Below are 4,314 nucleotides of genomic sequence, written 5' to 3'. Positions count from 1 at the left end.
TTTTAAATTAGAAAGCAAACTAAATAAATGGACAAGAGAAAAATAAATCTCAATTTGGTCAGTATTGTCATTTTGGACAAGCAAAGCCATTACTTTAAGTTGCAGGCAAGAAAGACAAGTCTGTCCACTGTCTCTGGTTTTAAAACTGCCCTGTTGCAGGTCACAATACAAAACAACTTTTTTTAAATTATCGATTATTAAACACTTTAACTGCCAGAAGACGTGTTACAGCGTCCTTCCCGGCCATGCTCAAGTTGCCGAAGGACGCTTTACAGCGTCTTTAATATCAATATTTCAAAAATCTGTGATCGGATTCATATTTCCCCTCCGCTGGCCTGAGATCCACCAGGAGGACCCACTGAGCTCTCTGGCGGTTCAGGAGCGCCATCTGGTGGCCGATCGGCGCAATCGCCAAACAGGAAGTGCTGTGGAGGTTGTGCTGTTCGGCCATATTACTTCCGGGCACTCGGTTTGGCTCCCGGCACTCTGGCTCGTCACAATACATAGCGATCCATTGCCAATAACTCGATAAACAACATGATTTGGACGTATATACCATTATACAACCTGGCAATGGACCGGGTAAATCGACATCCCATAATGGTAAAATTTCTACTCTACGCTGATCGCCCAACGGCGCGAGGAGACTGGGGTGAGTTTTAGCGTGTAGTATTACCGTCTTCGATTCTAACTGCTATGATCAACATTTGACCCACATTAGATGATTGGTATAACGCTGCCCACGGAATTATAAACGGCCCCTCGCCCATCCGGTCAACATCAGATGACGTGTAGTAACTTCTAGAAGTACGTCTAGTTGGAATTTTTTATATCGCGCCGATTGCCATCAAGCTGTATTGCATCATCAATATAATGCATTTGGGGCTATAGATCACGTTCTGGAGAAAGCTGCAGAAAGAGATGAAAACATACTTATACATTAGACCATACTTTAGTATGAATATGTGAATGAAAAAGTTTAACGTTGCTTCACCCTGAACAATATATATATAGGACTTTGAATGGGCCCTAATAATGGCAATCTAGCAATATGATTTAAAAAGTTATAGCCCTGCAAAGAAGGGGAACTTATCCATGTTAAATATAGCTGGCAATCCACAGTCATTTTCCGGATTTCTGGCCGGCACCCAAAGTGTTAAAATATATCGCGATAATTATCGTTATCGTTTTATCGCCCAGCCCTAGCACACACACACACACACGCACACACACACACACACACACACACACACACACGCACACGCACACACAGGCTTTAACATACCAGGAGAAAAGAGGCCAAGAGTGAAATGAAGAATGGAGGGACGACCAAAACCACATGAAGGATTTTTGAACAACTATGAACTTTTGAACTATGAACTTTTGAACTATGAACTATGAACTTTTGAACTTTTGAACTCTACACTACAGCTGGGCCTATAACCATTGAACTCTATGGCCCGAAGGGCACTTTTTTTCTTTTCTCCTTCTTCTATATCTACACAGCAAAGGTTTTCCACCCGTATTTTTCCAGACCACTCCACTGTACTGTTCCTCCGACACTAACGGCATCACGCTCCCTGTACGTCTGTTCCCTCTGATCTCATCTTCCGTAATAATCAGCGTCCGGAACCATTTATAAAAAGTGACAGATCTTCAGCTGCTGGGGTCTAATAAATGGAGCCAACCGTGTTTTTTTTTTTAATGCTAGAACGTTTTTTTTTTTTTTTTTACACTTTTTGAATAGTCTTCAAACGCTCGTCTAATCTCACGGGTTACCGGTTGTTTTGTTACGGTCTCGTACAGGTGCGAGGATGAGTGCGGGAGAACGAGCGGACGATTTTTCCCACGTCGAGTCACGGCGACCTGGCAGGACGATAGATATATATAAAGACTAGATGACTCACCGCGCTGCCGGCCAATGGAGACCAACGTTGCCACATGGCGGCCATCTTGCCACAGGCCGCACACGCCCACTCATAACATGGTGCACGTACTATTGAAATAACCATAGCTTGCAAAATGTTTGGTTTGGTTTGTTATAAATGTCAGAGATGTGGTTAATTATCATACTGCATACTTATTATAATTGCTTTCATATGAAAATAATTTCAACATGTCCAAGCATCCTGAATCATAGCCACGTTAGCAACGTTTTTGTAATAAACCAAACCGTCTGTAAATCGGTTGAGAATTGAGCAAGCTGTGGTTATTTCAATAGTACATGCACCATAGACGTTCATGTTATGAGTGCGCCGTGCTGCCTGTGGCAAGATGGCCGCCGGCGGACTACGCTCGGTAGAATCCGCCTTGCATCTAGTTATACTTTTATATATCTATGGGCAGAACCGCGTCTGACGCGTTCAGCCGCGACCTTCTTCTCTCCGCTCTCTCGCTAACTCGGCAGGAGAATACAACGATACCGCGTGTTGTTGATTCACCGCCGCGATCATGCCGGTCGAACGTGGAAAATGGTCGCCATTGATTCCGTGGTTAATGACGCCAGAAAAGCCCGTCTTATCTTTCCTCGAAAACCGGGGGCGACGTGGCTGAGGTACCGCGGAGATGCTGTTCACACTCGCGTCGTTTTGTCGCCGCGATAGGTGAGACATCGCTACGCTACGTTAGGATATCGTCGCGGAGAAATCGTAGCGTATTTTAAGAGTCCACTCGTTGTCTAGAAAGGAGATTCCCTGCCGATGTCATGCGGTATAATGTTGATGATTTTATCACAGCCATTCCACGAGTAACTGCGAGTGTAATGGTGCGGGAGCATCCTCGCGCTCTAGATGTGAGCAGACAAGTGTGTTCTCCAAGTCAAAGGTGCTGCAAGTGGTCCACATGTTAAAATAAGTGGTCTACGTGTTAAAATAAGTGGTCTACGTGTTAAAATAAGTGGTCTACGTGTTAAAATAAGTGGTCTACGTGTTAAAATAAGTGGTCTACATGTTAAAATAAGTGGTCTACGTGTTAAAATAAGTGGTCTACATGTTAAGATAAGTGGTCCACATGTTAAAATAAGTGGTCTACGTGTTAAAGGGGAACTATCTTATAAATGGCCTTTTTCAGTGTTTAGCATTGTTTCCTAGCTATGTGGACTTATATTAATATGATCTATGTCTCTAATTCTCATATTGGCGCATTCTTCCAATTCTCCTCTCACTGAACTGAGTCATCTGAAAATGTGATGATTTGTGATGTCAGAGAGACTCAGCTGCATGTTAATGTCCCAGATGTTAACATGTTAATGTTAATGTCCCAGATGTTAACATGTTAATGTTAATGTCCCAGATGTTAACATGTTAATGTCCCAGATGTTAACATGTTAATGTTAATGTCCCAGGCCACACAGTGGTTTAGGAGCCCAGCCTCAAAACGGCTCGAGATCTTCAGGTAGAAAAATGCTGTTTTTGAGGACTTGATTAGAAATACAAAACAATGAATTAAAAAATATATATAATTACAGAGGTGTTCCATAAACTCACAGGAATTGTGTAAAAGTGCCCAAATAGTGAAAGAAATAGTAAAATGGTTCCCCTTTAAAATAAGTGGTCTACGTGTTAGAATAATAGCTCTACATTCCGACAGCCATCACTGATATTATAGTGTTTGGTCAATGGTCAGTAACATGGGAGGGACTGGGAGACTCATGTTACTGACCAGACACTCAGTGATGGCTGTCGGAAGTGTAGAGTTTATTTAACACTTATTTTAACAACAAAAAAAACACCACTTGCAGCACCTTTTAAATCATGATTCTGGAGCCGGTTTCATGCTCTTGTCTATTGGCCCAACACACATATTATCACTGTCAAAACGCAGATGTATTTATTTTTGTTACCTTTTATTGTTCTTTTTTTTCCATGTTAAAGTTATAACCTCACATGTAGTGTTTCAGACATTTACAATAAAATACTTTGTACTAAGTAAAAACTATTCTACTCCATAACACCTTGTCTTGTTACTCGCATAAATCACAAATGTTTACTTCTGTTATGTTTTCAAGGGGTTGTAAATACCAGAGACGTTTTATTCTTTAGGCCATATCTGATTATTATTGCAGAAACCGGTAATTAGGTTACTCGGGGCGACAGTGGCTCAGGAGGTAGAGCAGGCGCCTGGTAATTGGAAGGTTCCCGGTTCGATTCCCGCTCCTCCCCCCGGGCAGCGTGTCGATGTGTCCTTGAGCAAGACACTTAACCCCCTAACTGCTCCCCATGAGCAGGTCGGCACCGCCGTCGGTGTGTGAACGTGTGAGTGAGCGGGTAAAATGTGAGGAACAAAATTGTAAAGCGCTTTGGATCAAAGTTGTTA

General features: G+C 42.5%; 1 protein-coding gene across 1 annotated transcript in view; it reads left to right on the top strand.

The window, feature by feature from the left end:
- LOC311234829 (apoptosis-stimulating of p53 protein 2-like) overlaps positions 1-3,930 on the top strand; it is a gene marked incomplete at its 5' end in the record, with an annotated part of 33,025 nt that extends 29,095 nt beyond the window's left edge. Inside the window, 1 exon segment of the mRNA XM_084322073.1 lies at positions 1-3,930. This exon segment is cut by the window's left edge and continues 2,291 nt beyond it.
- Between the last annotated feature and the right edge of the window lie 384 nt (positions 3,931-4,314).

This window comes from Notolepis coatsorum (genome assembly GCF_963971535.1).
Source record: "Notolepis coatsorum genome assembly, chromosome: 9".
NCBI classification, from domain to species: Eukaryota; Metazoa; Chordata; class Actinopteri; order Aulopiformes; family Paralepididae; genus Notolepis; species Notolepis coatsorum.
The sequence above is the reverse complement of the archived record's forward strand: the minus strand, read 5'-3'. Positions and strand labels throughout refer to the sequence as shown.